This window comes from Ornithodoros turicata, chromosome 2 (assembly GCF_037126465.1).
Source record: "Ornithodoros turicata isolate Travis chromosome 2, ASM3712646v1, whole genome shotgun sequence".
NCBI lineage: Eukaryota > Metazoa > Arthropoda > Arachnida > Ixodida > Argasidae > Ornithodoros > Ornithodoros turicata.
In genome coordinates, this window is record NC_088202.1 from 128466324 (window position 1) to 128484340 (window position 18017).

General features: G+C 44.5%; 2 protein-coding genes across 5 annotated transcripts in view; one reads left to right on the top strand and one right to left on the bottom strand.

The window, feature by feature from the left end:
* Positions 1-14662, bottom strand: part of LOC135386090 (protein draper-like) — a 169438-nt gene extending 154776 nt beyond the window's left edge. For all 3 annotated transcript variants that reach the window (XM_064615817.1, XM_064615816.1, XM_064615813.1), the window contains exon 1: positions 14556-14662. The gene's annotated coding sequence lies outside the window, so the exon portion shown is untranslated. The remainder of the gene's footprint in view (positions 1-14555) is intronic.
* Positions 14663-14872: 210 nt separating this feature from the next.
* The window catches only part of LOC135386091 (disintegrin and metalloproteinase domain-containing protein 10-like), a 100177-nt gene continuing 97032 nt past the window's right edge, over positions 14873-18017 (top strand). Inside the window, exon 1 of one of the 2 annotated variants that reach the window (XM_064615818.1) lies at positions 14873-15036. The gene's annotated coding sequence lies outside the window, so the exon portion shown is untranslated. The remainder of the gene's footprint in view (positions 15037-18017) is intronic. The other variant, XM_064615819.1, reaches the window with a different exon arrangement.

Below are 18017 nucleotides of genomic sequence, written 5' to 3' on the forward strand. Positions count from 1 at the left end.
CTGTGACGGGCTTGCTCGGAGCTGTGTGTGGGCCGGGGCATCGTCGCAGCAAAGGAATGCAAGCAGTCTCATGAGGACTAGCGGAATGGGGCTCACTCAGGTGGGAACTCCAGAAATTTTTGCGCACCTTTCTGTGATGTTCTGGAAAAATAAATAGAAATCCTTTGATGCATAATGTTTGTGTCTGTCCTTTCGTATTCCCTAGTCTCGGGGTTTTACATTATGCATCACCTTCACCAGCTCGCTTGCTTCCTAGCCGTTTTTTCATATAAATCCCTTGACATGCAAAATGTTCAGCAGCAAAAAGGGGGGTTCTCAGCAGTGTACCGAGCTGGCCACTCGGGGCGATATTGTGGGCTCTGCATCTGGCGTGACATAATAAGCATAACTGCGCAGGAGCTTAAAAAAATACTGCAAAAGATATACACTAATGAAACTCTACGCTAATGGCGCATCGTAGAACCCTTCCTGTCAGCTGTTCCACTTCTATTTCGAACTTTCCGCTACACTGCTGGTAACGTCATCTGCCAGAAAAGTACGTTACTCCTGTCAATCTTTCAATCGATTACGGGTTAGTCGATTAGAGAGGTGTCCGCGTATGAAAATCGCATTTTGAAACACATCCACAACGCGTTAAAGACGTTCGGAGAAACGTTGATTTCAGCGGTACCCATACACGTCGGTGACAGCTTGCAGTGATCAGCCCTTAATGAAGACGGACAACGTCGGGGAACTTTGTAACCTGCTGATTTCTCATGGATGCATTACTTCGGACCGTAATTAGAGCCTGAGGAAAATCTGCGCCTGGCGACATCAGAGAAATGGTGCGTGAAAAGGTACTTCGTTAAAGTTTGATGTACGCGAACTATAGCGTGTGAAAGCTACTCCAGCAGGCTAAGGGTGGCGAGATCTCAGTAGTGATGATCTTGACGGCCTTTAAATATGCCCACAAAATTAGAGATATATAAACAAATATATATAACAAAAACGAACACAAGCTGGATTCCCCGTACGGGTTTTCATCGAATCGCCTTCGCATTATACTGGCAGGGCACTCCGACTGAATAATCGGGTTCAAAACGCGTGCATTTAGGTCGGTGCAGCGTGAGGCTTCGAATAAAGCGATAATTAAAAAAAAAAGTATGTCTCGTTATAACAAGGGTTAAATGTATCATGCATCTGTGCTGCAATATCGATTCCAATGCTTCTTCCCTTCTAACATTCCTAGCTCTGCTGTAAAGATGAGCGACGAGCACAAAAGACCTTGGTTACGCAAGACTATCGATGCTAATAGCGTGCGCAGTATTACAATTGTCATTCGTGCGGTGCAATGTACTTAGCATGATACCCCAGGGACAGATAATGGCTTGCTGTTGTGACTGCATTGCTAATCTGCAAGTGGATTAGACAGGCACCAATGGTATCATTAGCATGACACGGTATTGATTCTTCCTTCATTGTCTGGAACATACGACTAACCGGCAACGTCCTGCATACTGGTGCATGCAATCGTGTAATACCCCCGGGTATATACAGGAGCGACAGCACGCAGCAACTTGTCTAGGGTTTCGGCAAGCAACTGTTACAAGCGCGGTTCGATGAATAGAGTATATTAGAAAACATTTGCTCGAAACACCGCTGAACCCCCTGCCTGACGTGCTCTATGTATGTAACAAAACAAACGTTGTGGAGTCACCCCTTTCTGAGCTGATAATCAATCCGTCAAGCATGGCCACACCAGAGGCCATTTTTTATGGCCATAAAACGTAGCGGTATTGGGCTCGGCACGCTCCGCTGTGTTTTCATAAGCTACGTGTCTTGTGTCCCGTGTGCTGTCCATACGTAACATTGTCTGTAGGTTTGCACTTCCGAAACACATTTTCCTTTTATATCTATAGGTAATAAACGCAGTTTTCTCAGTAGTCACGATATATGGTTGTCAGGGGCAGATCTGTGGAATCAAACTTTTGCTCATTCATGCATGGTGTTACAACTGTGTCTGCTTTGACATGACAAAGGAATTCGATGTATGTTTCGACAAAGGTATGCTACAAATAAGTTAGCAGGCTATGATGTGTCACCTGCCTATCGTAAATGCTTTAGTAGTTATTTGCTTAACCACACTAACGTTGTTCGTGTCACAGGATTCACATCGCTCATTCACATCGCTGTCTGGTGTTCCTCAGGGCAACAACTTAGGACATCTGTTTTTTGTTTTAGTTTTAATTAATTATATTGTGTTATCAGCGCAACACCCCAGTGCTCTATGTATGCTGACGACATGAAGATACTTCGTCGCGGACTTGTACGTAACGCGTTACAGGTAATTACGTTCCTACTAATCAATTAATTTTGTGAGCGATTTCTCGAGTAATCGATTAATTTTGCGAATAAGTAGTTTTTCGAGTAATCTGATTACAGTTTTCGGTAATCGATTACATATCGACTAAGCTTCACTCATAGACGAAAGCAATCCACAGGCTTCATCACAGCCTTTCGTGTCTGCTTTGCTATTGCACTACAATAAATGAAGGTCATTGTAATAGTATTCTTCCGCACGTGCATCCCGAAACAACCTGCTGTATGCACAGTAGGTCAAGCTTCGGACGTAGTTTTTTTTTTTTTTTTTCCGTGTTAGCGCCGCGAGACAACTGTGGCTATGAGCGGTGGACAGATGCGGACAGATGGAGAGAGGACAGCAGGATTGGGACATAGTGAGTCACTTGGAATTTCCAAGTGAGAAGAATGTAACACGGCCGAGTGCTTCTATTGTGGAGGTCTTGAGGGTTAACGCCTTGGCAGGAGCTGCATGCACAGAGAGGTTGCGCAAAACACTGCGAGTTCGTATCGCGATTGTTCTTCCTCTTCGATGCTGCCATGTCGACGCTCTCCTTTATTATTTATCGCCACGGCTTCTGCTTTTCGGAAATGTCCATGGTGATGAACAGAAAAGACGAAAACAATATCCTACTTAAATGCACGATGTATTTTACGTAACGAAAAGCCTCTATTCTGTTCAAAGGCGACGAATTCTAATCTCAGAAAGAAGCGCGTCAAGCGACGAGTAATTTCAGGTTTTGTTTTATTTGCCTTGTTTTTGCCACATGACTTATTATTATTGAATGTAACGCTTTACTTTTTTATCCGTTACTTCATTACATTTTTAGCCGAGCATTAGCAACGGTAATCAATTACCTTTTTTGAGTAACGTGTACAAGTCTGCTTCGCAGTATGTACATTGTACACGTCTCACGACTGTGTGCGACTGCAGTCGTATGTCGTATCTATAATGCAATGGTGTCGTATATGAACAGTTTTGCTTTTAATCAATCGAAGACAAAACCGATTTCCTCTTCCAGAAAGCATATTCCATGAATGTAGTTTACTCAATGGCACGGTTATATAACGAGTCGATGTAATTCGTTACCTGGCTGTGACACTTGACAGTGCGATGTATTTTCCTGTGTTTTCCTCAGACGCTTTCAGACATATGTCGGCACAGTTCCCTTAGAAGCCGGCCCAGGACGCACATTCCCCACCATTGTGAGGCCGACAAGGGCGAGCCCTTTCACCACCACCACCAACACCACCGCCGCGATGTATTTTCGACAGCATACGCTACTGTTATTTGCAACACGCAGTATTCGTTCTGGATTTTATTATACTCGCCTAACTGCCGAATTCTTTCACCCTGCTTGTGCTATCAGGTTGTATGTTTCGTTCGTTCGTAGTAGATCGGGAATTTGCTTCTGTTGCACAGAATGCGTTGGTACGAATGCTTCGCTCGTTCGTAGCGCGACTGGAATTCGCTTCTGTTGTACAGATTCGTGAGCATTCGTTAGCACGTATCTGGAATAGTGAACGTGTGCAAAAGAAGTTTATTGGTATTTTGTACGATATATATAAGGTGAATTTGGAAAATGTTATAGACCTTTGGATCGCGTCGTAAAAATAGAAAATGACGGCGCTTCAAACTTTGCAGACTCGCATAGTCGTTTGCTTGAACTTTTATTCACATTTTTTACAAATGCTATTACTTTGTAGAAAAAAAAAACAAATTCTCACTCCATGCATTTCCTATGGCCTATGGCAGCCCTCAAAATGGCATTTTTTCTCTATCTGCTTCACGTTCACATCACCACGTGACGCTACCTCGAAACCCTGCACGTCGTCCATCTGGTTGTTGGTTGTTCCATAGGTTTTGGTTTTGCTTCATCTCCAGGCAGCGCCACCTATACGTAGTGATGTGAACGTGAAGCAGACAGAGGAAAAAATGGCGGTTCGCCAGCTGTTAGGCCATAGGAAATGCATGGGGTGAGAATTTGCTTTGCTTCTAACATTTTTTCTACAAAGTCATAGCATCTGAAAAAGAAATTATATACATATATATATAAGTAACATGATGAGACGTGGACGACAGATTACAGGAAAGTTAACAAAAACTAATTTATTCAATGGGTAAACTAACATATAGTTTAATAGAGCACTTTTTTATTCATTTTACTTCGCAGCCGCCTGATATATTAACCTCTTCAACCTATATATATATATATATATATATACACATATACACACATGGACAAAACTTCGTGCGAACGACTATCAGTCTGCAATGTTTGAAGCGCCAGATACGTCATCTTGTATTTTTACGACTCGGTCGAAATGTGTAATCTTCGCTGAATTCACCCTGTATTTTCGACGTGTTTGTTACCAGACTTATGAAGGCATATGCAGTGGTGGCCAGTAGTTAACTACATGTAGTTAAACTACTAGTTAAACTACCTGATTGTAGTTAAAAAGTAGTTATCAACTACTTGCAGAAATGTAGTGGCAACTACTAGTTAAACTACTATTTCGAGTAGTTAACTACAGTAGTTAGGTTACTGCAGGCGCCAACTTCTTTCCGATTTTGACGCAAGCTTTACGGCACGATTGTGCTTCCGACTTTTACCTTGAGCTACTTATTTGATGAGAACGGAGGTGCAGAGCAATTGTGCCGTGCATGTGTACTAAATCTTCACTTTTATCACTGCTTGTGATTCATATTTTTAGGTGTCCAAGAACACTATAGAATGAGATTGGTGCTGATGGACAACGTTAAGTAGTTATAGATGTAGTTAAAATACATTGCAATAGTTAAAGAAGTAGTTTTAACTACCTCCCCTGAAAAGTAGTTGAACTACTAGTTAAACTACTCCATCGGGATGTAGTTAGTAGTTATAGTTAAACTACTGTAGAGGTAGTTCGTGGCCATCACTGGGCATATGCTTCACGGACGCAATACTCGACAAAAGACGCTTCGAGATTTCGTTTTCCCACCCAAGGTCATTCATGGTACAGTCGACGGCACGGATCTTCCAAATGACATTTGTTTCTCTGCATCTCTGTCGCCGAGACTCGCTTTGCCCGCACCTGAGGACGATCGCAATCGCTGCCTAATCACGACTGCGCGCAATATAGATCCTGCGTCAGTGCGCTTTGGGTACTTTAGACGTGCGTCGGAAATCTCCCACACACGGTGCTAGAAGCGAAGAAGAAAAGTACATCGAAACATAGCACGTACAGAAAGTAAAAAACAAACAAGTAGAAACAAACAAGCAAAACATCACACCAATCCTCTTTTTATAGTCTGTTACTAGCGAGATCTGTACCGACGGTGGCGCATGGAATAACTCAATGACCCGTTATAAACGCAGCAGAATATTTGTTATGATCTGGGACTGATGCGCCTACAGACTGATAGACACAAAGGTCTGCGATTGTGCTGCGTTCCTACTCAACACAGCTCTGCACCGTATTGAAATCAAACAAATTTATGACAGCCATAAAAGTGGTCATGAAGTTCGATGAGGCACTTAGAGAAGAAAGAGGAAACAAAATTCGGTTTCGAAACGCTCTTCCCCCGCAGTACTCGCTGGCTTTACGACATTTCGGGAAGTTTAATGTCCAACCTCTATAGCTCCCACGGCTGCACTCGTTTCAACTTTGTCTTTTGTGCTACTAGGTTTTAGTTGCGTACACAGAGGCTATACGGTGTCGCGGTTGAGATCTCTATCATTCATGTCTCTAAAGTAACGATAAAACGAATGCGTCGTTATAACTTGATGGATCGCATGATGATCCATTTTCTGACCCTACACGGTTGCGGGTTCGAGCCCGCTCCAGGACGCCACTGACTTCCTGGGGCAGTACCAGGGGCTTAAAGGAGCGCTGACGTAACTCTCTCTCTTTTTTTTTTCGTTTTTCAGTGCAAAGTGTTGTCCAACCAATAAAATAAGTTCCCGCAACGATGAGCGTAGGTGACCTACAGAGCGAGCGCGAGGGCTCTGTTCCCCACACCTTTAAAAAATTCTTCTCCTCGTGAAAAGAGCGCATCGAACGAGAACGTCGTGAAGTATGCTACTCCCCTCACGTGACCAGTGACGTCAAGTGACAGCTCAAGCATGTACAAGCGGCGCGTGAGATGGGAACAAAAAGAAACAAAGCACGCGGAGCCTTCACCTCGTCACGAGAGCATCGTGTCGGCCGTCCGCAGCTTCTTTCTCAGACTGTTTTTTTTTTTTTTTAGAGAAACAGCAGAGCGAAAATATTTTGCATGGTGACTCCTGGTGGACATCTTGACAGACGAGGCAGGATTTCGAGCGATGTGAAGTGTCACCTCATTTCTCCTTTAAACGCGTTGGGTACCGTGGGCTGAGATTGCGACGCGCGTTGAAGAGCCATCGGGTACAACGAAGCTATTTTGAGTTAAAACTTTTTACGAGTTTTGGGGGAGAGAAAAGTTTTGGTTTCACGTTTCCCGGATTTCCTTTGGGTGACGCAAATAACGCGTTTTCTTGCATGTTTGCTTGTGTCTCACGATTAGGAAAAAAAAAAAAAAAACACTCGCCCAATGCGCGTATCGCTCCAATAAAGTGACGCGAACAGTTTTTCGCTCTGTATGGCTGCGGATGAAAGAAATAAACCAAGAAATTAATCACTCCCGATACTGAGCCTTTTTTTTTAGGAACACATGGGGGATGAATACAAAATATGGCTGTCATGCGTTCGCAGAGCAAAGCAAAATACTTGCCCACGGTTAATATACTACAGCATGCTCGACGTGTGCAGTGTTTTATGCATTTTGATAATCATAACCCACGGGCAGGTTCCAATAATGAGGCGAAAGAAAGTTTTCCGCCATCATAACCGTTCGCGGTAATAATGTAATGTTTTTTTCTTTGCCTTAGGCGGGCGAGAAAATTAAAAGTGATTTTAGTTCGCGATTGCAGAGGCTTAATTGCAGGATTAAAAAAATAAAATAAATCCAGTGGTATCGAGCCCCTATGGGATTGCTGAATATTATGAGCGATTCTTTCTCAAGCGCATTTTGGTGCTGTGGTACTGGACAATTTCCTTGGTACTGATTTTCTCAACTAAATGAGCAGCTTGACTAAGAATGCGTAAGAACTTATAGCGTAAAAAGTAAACAGAATAATTAAGAATCAAAATATGTATCACAACACGTTTCATGTAGCATGCACATTTTGACGCAGCTTTTTTACCTCACAACAATCGAAGACGGAAATGAGGGAGACCTGGGTACTGGTTCCAAGAAGATGGCGGGATGTCATACAGCAACCTCTCAGTAGTTCATCACATCAGATATGTGATATGATACCTGATATAAGATATATGATAGATCTGATCGGATCAGGCCTATGCACATCAGCCATACACCATATGCACGTCAACTGCCATGCCTATCGCAACTCGTACTTGTATAACATTGCAGAAACGTTATGAACTTACTGCAGAAAGCTTCCTTTCGAATGCCCCCCAGAGGTGCGCGTATCTACAACTTAAAATTCAGCGCAGGACCTCCTTTTAAAGCACACTAGAGCGAGAACCCAATGTATATATATATATATATAACGGGGACTAATGCTTCCTTCATTGGACAGGAGTGCCTTCCAGCGTTGCATTCCTAATGAACGGCGCGCCTTTGAAAGTCAGAATCTCGATGTAAAGGCGCGCATTCAGCACACGGTGAATGTTTCATTAGGGCGGGCAAACACCTGCATGGGAATGTTGCTCTTCTCTATATACTTGAGACAGAGGGCAGAAGCGTTCCTTAAATCTCCCGGGTTGATCGAAGTAAAGCGGTTAGGTCCCGAGAGAGAATGGAAAGTGCACTGAAAGTACTGCAATCTGGCCGAGTGAATCCCGTTTCTCGAAGCATACGCGGCTGCATCGGAGAATAAAGAAAACGCGAGTAATGCTTTATCGACTTAGCGAAAAGTAGTAGTTCTGCGAACTGGGATATGAACAGAACAGCACAAAAAAAAAAAAAATAAAAAATAAAGAAGAAGGAAGAAAAAGAAAGAAAGAAAGAAGGGGGAGAACGGCAACACGCATAGCGGGGAGGTGGGTTCCTGCGCAGACTTGTGCGTAACGCGTTACTAGTAATTGCGTTACATGTAATCAATTACTTTTTTGAGTAATTTTTCGAGTAGTCAGTTACTTTACTGTGAAAGTAATTTTTCGAGTAATCAATTACTTTTTAGAGTAATCGATTACTCAGTAATTAATTACTTTTCCGGCAGAGATTAACTTATTTTTCAGATGTTCTGCCCCAAGTCAAGCCCCTCGTGCCGTCAGCCTTTGTTGGATCGTTCTACTTTAGCAAGTACAGGTCATTGTACTAACGTTCTGGAATTTCAGGGTCTCTCTCCCTAATGTCTTCCTCCACCAGTGTGGTGGTACCTTTGTGGTAGCTTTGGAGGTTTAGTGAGTCATTGGGAAGGTCCACGCAATGCTCTTCCACAATCGGGTCAACGTCTTCCCGGGCGATAAATACAGTAGACGTACAGATCTAACCTGTCCTAAGCGTTTTTGTTTTTCGTGTTATTTCAGCTGTTCCGCTATTGAACCTTTCTTTCTTTCCTTTCTTTTTTTCTGGGGCACACAAAGACAGGTATAATTTGTGTGAATGCAGAGTAACGACCGGAGTAACGCGTTACCTTTTTACTCGTTACTCAAATACATTTGGAGTCGAGTAATTGGTAACGGCAATCAATTACTTTTTGCGTAGAAGTAACGGTAACGGTAATCAATTACTTTTTGCGTAGAAGTAACGGTAACGGTAATCAATTACTTTTTTCGAGTAACGGGCACAAGTCCGTAATCATGCGTCTCTCAGAAAATTTATATGGCACGGCAGGTTAGAACAACAGATTGAAAATCTTTGCGGGCACCCCTTATTTCTGTGTAATACCCCGTTAGCGCTGAAGAAGGATTCACCCAATCGTGATCACGCTGCCGTTTCGTGAAAGGGATTACGCACTTCAAGAAGGACTGCGCAGGCGCAGTGATTTCCCATCTCCCTCACAAAAGAGGCTGTATGCTTGGTGGTCGCAAGGCGAAGGCGTTTCATGCAGTCGGTGGAGCTTCAGCTTAACGTCTGATATCTTACCGTAAACTCAAGTGCCCCTTTGCGCCATTGGACAGGAGTAAGAGTGTAACTTCATGGCTATTTATTAAGAGAAAAAAAGAAAGACCAAACCCTGTCTTGACCGAGATAAAGCTGATAACGGAAACGTGTGTAGGAAGTAAGAATCGACGGATGGTGACGTCAGTCCGCTGTTGGCGCGAATGGACATCGTCGGAACTGTAGACGAAGCCTATAGCAGAGCACAAGCAGCTAACAAATACCGTCCTTTGATACGCGATGTGTCAGGAGCGTAACCGCTACGCGCGACTCAAACTTCACCGTGTTGTGACAATAGTGTCAAGTTTTAGCGCGTCGTATACGCTATCGCCTTTGTGTGCGTAAGGAATAGCGTTGGTGCTTCCGCGCACGCACAAAATAAAGAGTGCTCCGCGCGCACGCAGACACGATAGCGTACGATGCCGCGCAGTGTGCAGGGTCGCTTTGCGATCTCTCGGTCCTGGGTTACTTTGTGTGCGGCTGAGAAATGTGAATCGTGTCTGACTCTGATTTTTCGTCTTTGTGCTTGGATTTAGAATGTACGCGTGTCCGGGATCTATATCCCGGACGAAACTGGTAAACTGCGCGTTAACCTGTGATAACTACAGTCTCTGTATACTATGGCGACCGAAAGACAAGGAACAGACAAGCAGCACAACGAAGCTTATGGTGAGATGACTTGAAAACATTCTCCAAATAGCTTTCGTGGGTGACGGCGTTTGGACGTTACACAGGCCTGAAACTCCACACGAACTTAGTGTGTGCATGTGCAGTGTAATCAGTGAAGTTGTACAACCCTGTAGGAATGAAGACGTAATCTTTGTAATGGCCTTTGAAGTGCGCGAAACATTGAAATAGTCCAAAAGTCTGTTTATGCTGGGTTAAACCCGTTTTTAACGTCGGATGTTCATGATAATCATTGGGTAAAACCCGGAAACCGACTTGGCATAGCGCCACCAATCACCCACAATATGGGCAGTGGAGAATAAGCATTGCACGTTCAGCACTGTTGTTTCATATCTTGGATTCATCTAAAATGGGAGAAGCTATCTTTCTCTCGCTCGCTCTCTTTCCCCAGACGAAAATCTGCTTTACCACCCGATATCGTCTGATTTTACCCTGTTTTACGGATCCTGAAATAAAACACGATTTTTACCCCCGATAAAAAAGACAAAAAAAAAAACACGTAAAACCCGAAAACACAGGGCAGCTTTTATGGGCCAATTAACGCGCGTGACGTCACGGCTTGCAGCAGCGCTGTATACAGCAGATCATCTGCTTGCTGTTGTGGGCAAAACAGCACTCTATTTGAGTGATGGTTTTCATGCAAAGTGTGCATGCCGCAAAGCCTTGTATCCTTCAGGTACACAACTCGATGGGGAGACGGTTGCGAAATCACTTTTTATCAGTTTCCGCGCAACGCAGAACAAAGAAATCGTTTGATTGTGAATCGTTTTTGTATGTTGGAATAGTTTTGATCAATTAAACGGAAAGATTCCCTACATCGCCTTTGCTAGATTCCCTCCCATACCTGTATAAAAATAAACTACGCTAACATGAATCGGTGCACGGTAGCAAAGCAGCGCTGTTTTCAGAAACGCCCCGATCAAACAGCTCGCCTAAGGTGAAGTAACTGTATGCTTCCACCCAAGCAGCACAATGTACTGAAAGTCGAGTGCAATGGGGGTGGCCGGTATGTGTCTTATCAATGTTCTTTAGTTTCACGAGTGTGTTCAAGGCCTTCCACCTACCCGTCCACCCCTATTGCACTCGACTTTCAGTGCATTGTGCTGCTTGGGCAGTGACTTGTACGCTTGCACATTATCAGTAGTGAACTGGCTCGGCGAAAATATCAGATAAACTACAATGCGGTTGTGATCTGTTTCGTGGCTGGGTTGTCCAGTTGTCCATGTGCAGTGCAAAGAGATCGTCATGTTGTGTACCATTCATAAACAACTTCGTATCGTACGAACACTTTTCTCATTCCATCAGAGCTCTAAATTATTTCGGGCATTGTGGAAATAGACAATCGAGAGCGGTGTAGCAGTGCAACATAGCCGATGCCGCACTTGCGGAAAGCATTCGCACGGCTGCCTTCAGCGTGTCTTGGCCACACCAACCCCGCGCATGCGGAGATCGCGCCTCATGCTTGTCAACAGTAAAGTGGTCTATACTGCAGAGGAACTGCAGCTGGATATGCTGGGTAGCTTCTCAACCTGTCACCTCACCCCATGATGCGCCACAGTAGAGCAGACTACTTCAGGGGTCGGGAACTTTTGTAATCCTGAGGGCAACGTTCCATATCCCTCCCCTCTCGTCGATTTTTTTCCAGGTGCCGCCGAAGGTATTTGAATCCATTTCAAAGTAAATCTAGATTAGCCTGCTGCAATTATTAAGCGGTCGAACAAGCTGAATAAAACTCTTACTTTTTAAGCGTAATGTAATGAAAGCTCGCACTTTTGGCTTTGTTACATCCACAAAGTTATGGCAAGAGAGTACAACAAACAACGTTTGTTAACTTTATTAAGAGCGTGAAAGGCAACACAAAGCGCGCGCTTTTGCCTGAGGAATTCGCTTGCCGTGCCGCACCGCACCCTCTGCCAAGTGGATAACCTCTCCTCAAGCCCATGACAAAGAACTCCTAAGCATCGGAATTTTTGTCGCGCGCTTCGTCTGCGCTGGGCCGCAACAGCAGGTTCCCAACGCGGGACTAGCTTGTGCCTTAGCGCGCGGCGGTATGCGGTATCGTGCCGTCATCCACATCTGGGCCGCTCCAATGTTGTTGCTGTGGTAGCTTTGTCGAGTTCGCACACGTCGGACGCGCATTTTGCCGAGGTTGCCGTATGTCACGCACGAAACGGTGCTACCTCTACACTTTCAGGCTGTAACAAATAATGTTTTATTCTATTGTTTCCTTTCTAAGCAGGATTTTGTGCTTCGTTGCTAAACATGCGATGTGCAGCACATGTGATATTACGCGTGACCTCCCACACGATGACCTTGCGCCTCAATAGCCATGAATCAAACGCCATCAGCACACGAATCTGACACGCGTTCGTTTTCATAGCATCAGCACGGTCACTGGCTGCGCTATCGCAAACACGCAGCGCTGTGTGGCGGGTCAGTTTTGAAATAGCGTTTTAGTAGATAGGGAGGTGTTCACGACTGCGGTTCCGAAAACATAAGCCTATCGCCCGGTTTCTTTGAAGCGGGTGACATCACCTTGATGAGCTTGAATTTGGTACCTTCCCTTATCGTATTGTTTTCGTAGAGTTCTTCCGATGTAAAACTCACTTTGAAGCTGGCTAAGATGTTACCGTTGACACCCGCGAAGGAAAAATAGCGGTGTACTCAATATGCGATGCAATACAGTCCACAAGGTGAATAGAATGCGATAAATGTTTTTAGTCGTCTTGTCTGAGCAATAAAGGAGCCGACGATTAAAATCCGATGGCACGGCTTCGCTTTTTTTTCCCCTCTGCTGAGCAACAGTAAAATATTTCGCTAACAAATTTTTTCATTGCAATGTGGTTGTAATAATAATGGACTCAAACTTGCAGGTTAGCGCGTTGCAGGTTTTTAATGGACTTCTCATGAAGTTTAGGAGGTATGCGATACCTGTACTTCAATGTTAGTACGTGTGTGGTATATATTGCATTCGCGCAGAACATTTATTGGGTTGATCGAATATTAAAAACAGATTTCAGTTGCACACGGATACTGAATAAGTTTATTCATTTATTTATTTATCCTGCAGTGCTGCTAGGCGTTACACGGGGGAATGTATTCAGCAATGAGCTTTTCAACAGCAGGTACATCAACAGATCGCACCGAGAGGAAGAGAAAAAGGAAGAAAACTGCCACTAACCACCACCCCATTCTCCTAGGTTGCCCTTCCATTACGGAGAACGAGGAACTAACACAGCCGACAAGTTTCAAATTATCTTGTTGAAGCAAACATTACCTTACAGAGCGTATGCCACCCGTTTTTGCTCGACTTTCATTGAGTGCAGTTGAAATGCATTGATGCCATCCAATGTTACTAGTGTTGCGGTAGGTGTAAGGACGTCTTCTGGAATGTAAACCCTTTACTTTTGTCCTTTGTCAGTTGTCGGCCCCTCAATTGTCATCGGCACCAAAAATGCATGAAGCATCATGCTTCATGATGAAGCATCGCCAGAAATAGCACCAGGAAATTTATATTTACATATCACTTCAAAGTTCAGGTCAGTCGTCGTTACTATTTTTATAACAACGGATCTAAATTAAATGGGTAACGAACTGAAACTATTGAATTTCATGTTCATCACCTGCATTCAGTTACTTTAAAACCCAGTCCGACCAGCTGCTCCGAGATGTTGTAACTGTGAAGGGCAAAGTCGATTTTTGTTCAGAAAGTAGCACGGTGGGGGTACCACGCCCCCCCCCCCCCCTGTAAAAGTCCTGCTCCGATTAATGAACACTGATGACGGTTATGCTGTCAAGGAGTACATTTAGCCGTCACTCCTAAACACTTTCGACAAACCGTTGGAAGCCGTTATTCGAACGACGCACTGTCAAGAACAGTGAAGTAAACAGTGTTGTTAAACAGTTAAACTGTGTGTTCCAGCCTCAGAACATCAATTCCCTTCATGGTAAACAGTGTGTCGGTACTAGCAGGATTGCCCCGCATCTACGGATAGCCTCCTGTGCCTCAAGACGCCTGACGCTGTTGTTGACAATTCCACTCCACGACCCTCAAGCACCTCTCCGTACAAAAAAATATAAATAAATAGATAAAGTTGTTGCCTCCACCAGAGGCACACATGCTGTCAAATATCGAAGGTTTCTTTCAGAGAGATAAAGCTCCCCCCATTCTTTTCAGCAATCGTACCCAGACCCTTCGAATGGGAGTTCCCTCTGTGCTATCAACAGAGGCCGAAGCATTCCCCCGATGAGTCGCACGACCTCAGAAACGAAGTCAACAAAGCGGCTCAGGCGCAATCAACAGATGCCATCAATGCCGCATCTCGTACATCAGCATCTCTTTTTCGACTGCTCCGTGCAAAAGCGATGATACCGAGTGTATATTAGAAGCAACACTCACAGTACTCAGGTGAAGTCTTTCCTTGCAAAACACACGAGCAACACTGTAGCAATACACCCACTTTGATGACACCACCGTTGATGGCCTTTTGCACGATCCCCCTTTTAGCTTCGTATCCCTCCCCATGCAACTTTGCCCTTCTCCCCCTACCTTCTCCACCGTTTTTCACTTCCCCAATCTCACACAATCCCGACCTCACGCGAGTGTGCGAGAACGCGCTTTTAAGGCAGGTCCTGCCATCTATGAAGAGATTTGTAAACTTGCACGTGTCTCTCCTCTGCGTTTGGCTTCCCCAGTCGACTGTCGCTAACCGCCCCTAGCCGTGTAGGAAAGCGGCGCTCGTAGGAGATTCTCGCTAGTGGTAAGCCAAACTTTTCCTGTCTCGCTTCGTTCCGCGCGGCGGGAACAGCTGATAGCCTCCAATGAGCGAACGGATAAAGCTATAAGGATGTATATTCATCGTGTGTGCCTTACGGAAAGGGTAAGTGGTGCATACAAGCTAATCAAAATTGTCTTATCATCGCGAATATGAGGTAGAAAACGGTGTTCTGAGCAAGCGCAATTCGTGATTGCCACCTGTAAAAAAAGATGGAAGGCTGGTCGGATAGATGTCACAGATGAAGTAGGCCCAGTTCGTTTCAGTCGTTTGACGTGACATTGGTTTGCCATGAAAACACTTTTAGGATGGAAATACTAGCATCTTTTACGAGTTCGGATGTCGAACTAGCATATTTTGAAGTGCGCGGATAACTGAGTTGCAGTTTGGTGGAGAGGATCGTCAGAAGCAAGGTCAGCGCTGAACTGTCAGACGTATGGCAACAGAATGCTCTTTTCGATGGTAAATATATACATATATAAAACGTGTTCAGAAAACGAGGTCAGCTCCGATGCAGGTGGCTCCATCCCTCAGCACGCAATTGGGAACGGTCCGTTCGATAGAATGGCTGGCTTCCGAGTGTCGATTTTCTTAGTAAGGCCAACCACTCGAAGCTTCCTAACCCTGTTCATATCCCACACTCTTGCTGACTTTTAGATGGACAACATTCTTTCTAGTCCCCCAAAGCCCCTGTCTGGGCAACCGAAAAATTACTTCTCTGCATTGCACTAACGCACTGGGAGAAACACATTCCACAGTAACGTTAGTCTGTTTTCTTGGGTATGCGTGCCTTTTGAATGGTGCTGTGGCTCGCTTGGATAATGCTACGTGTGTGTTTTTGTGCAAATGAAGATGAAGAAACGTTCCCTCCTAGTGCGGCATTTTGCCGAAAAATTTCAAGCGTCATAAGTACTGAAGTAACATATGTGTTGATATGTAAGGTACCTTGATTAGAGGAACGGTGTTTATGATCACAATCATGTCGAGAATTTTAGTAAATTTTCAGCAAGTATACAAAGTGGTGTGCTACCACTTAACACCAACAGTCCAGGGGTTTTAAAGCAGACCAGATCGGTTTGCTTGGTAATGCTCGGTTTCAATTTGACAAGTTAGGGCCATCTGTTAGTAATTTGGCCTTGCCTCCTCATGTTCGGGAGGGACAACACGAATTATCACTTTGAAACGAATAGTCAACGAATAGTAACGTAAGTACAATACTTCCGCGTACTGATTTTTTAATAGCTCGCAACGTTGAGGGCATGAAAAAAAAACAAAGAAAAAAGAAAGCTGTTTTCATTTTACACATTACGATATAAAACCTCGCAAAATAATCCAATGAGATCACCTAATTAAGTACACTCTTAAAAATGAACTTCACCGCATAGCACGATCCTAGCCAACGATCATCTCAAATGATATCGTTATCTGCCCTGATTTGTTGAAAACGGGAGGCGTACGCCTTTTCTGTGACAATTATGAACGGCATAAGTGTCACAAAAAAGGCGTACGCCTCCCGTTTTCAACAAATCAGGGCAGGTAACGATATCATTCGAGATTATGGTTGGCTAGGAGCGTGCTATGCGGTGAAGTTCATTTTTAAGAGTGTACAACGCAATTTTCGTCCGGAAGTTCACATCGCGCGACGTTTTCGTTGAAAGCATTGCCGCTACAAATGTCAGACACTAAAGTTGCAGGCAGACGAATTTTCAATAAACACCAAAACGGTCCTCACACCACTTTTATCTCTCCTCTGCACAACATTGGGGTCCGCACGGTCGTGCATACTAATGCATGCGCTGTTGGGGAAGAGAGACCGGATGTGTTATATACCTCTAAAACTACGAGGCTTGCATAAAATATCTATACATGCCTCGCATGTCGACATTGCTTCAACAACAAAGACAATGCAACCCCTGCGTCAAACTGTTTCTTGTCTCGACTGTTCCTCTGACGTGCGAAGGCACGGAAGCTTGGGCTGGACAAAGCACATTACTTCCAACGCGCAGTATATAGGGTACGTAACGCTCGTCGCGGTCACCTTAGATTGAACCATAAACCTACAGATACTAAGCTCGGAGAGTCGTATGTGCGTGAGGGGCAGATGGGCAATGTTAGGGTCGCTTCGTAGCTTTTTCTTCTTAGGAGGTGGGTTCACTCTAGGACTATTGGAATGTCTCGGGTGACGCGTTTTCTTCTCGGAACCCAATTCAGTTCAACGTATTGAAGGTAAAACAAAGACGAAGAGTCGGTATACACTCTTAAAAATGAGTTTCACCGCATAGCACGCTCCTAGCCAACCATTACCTCGAATGATATTGTTATCTGCCCGGATATCTTGGAAACGGGAGGCGTACGCCTTTTTTGTGACACTTATGCTGTTCATAATTGTCACAAAAAAGGCGTACGCCTCCCGTTTTCAACAAATCAGGGCAGATAACGATATCATTCGAGATAATGGTTGGCTAGGAGCGTGCTACGCGGTGAAGCTCATTTTTAAGAGTGTAGGGGAACGGACGTTGCCATGAAACTGATCGAGTCCTCCCAAACATGAGAGAACATTTTTCAAATCTCTTTTGCGGTGCTGAAGCAGAGTTAAAGGGGCAATGAGGTGCATCGCTCGAAATCCTGCCTCGTCTGTCAAACGGTCCACCAGGACACACCATGCAAAATACTTTCACTCTGCGGTGCGTTATAACTGTGCAGTCTAATTTACAAAAAAAAAAAAACAAGAAAAGAAGAAAGAAAAAAAAAACGGTCGGATAAAGCAGCCGCTGACGGCGTGTACGATCCTCGCGTGACGGAGAGAATGCCCCGAGCCTTCTTTTTTTTTTCTTCGCAGCTCACGCACCGCTTATACACGTTTGAGCTGTGTCGCCGTGCCGTACGTCACTGATCACATGAGGGGAACAGCATACGTCACGATGTCCTCTCGTTCTGCGACGCGCTCTTTTCACGAGGAGAAGGATTTTTGCAAAGGTGTGCGGAACAGAGCCCTCGCGCTCGCTTTGTAGGTCACCTACGCTCATCGTTCTTTCGCAGGAACTCATTTTATTCGTTGCAGAACGCTCTGCAGCGAAAAACGAAAA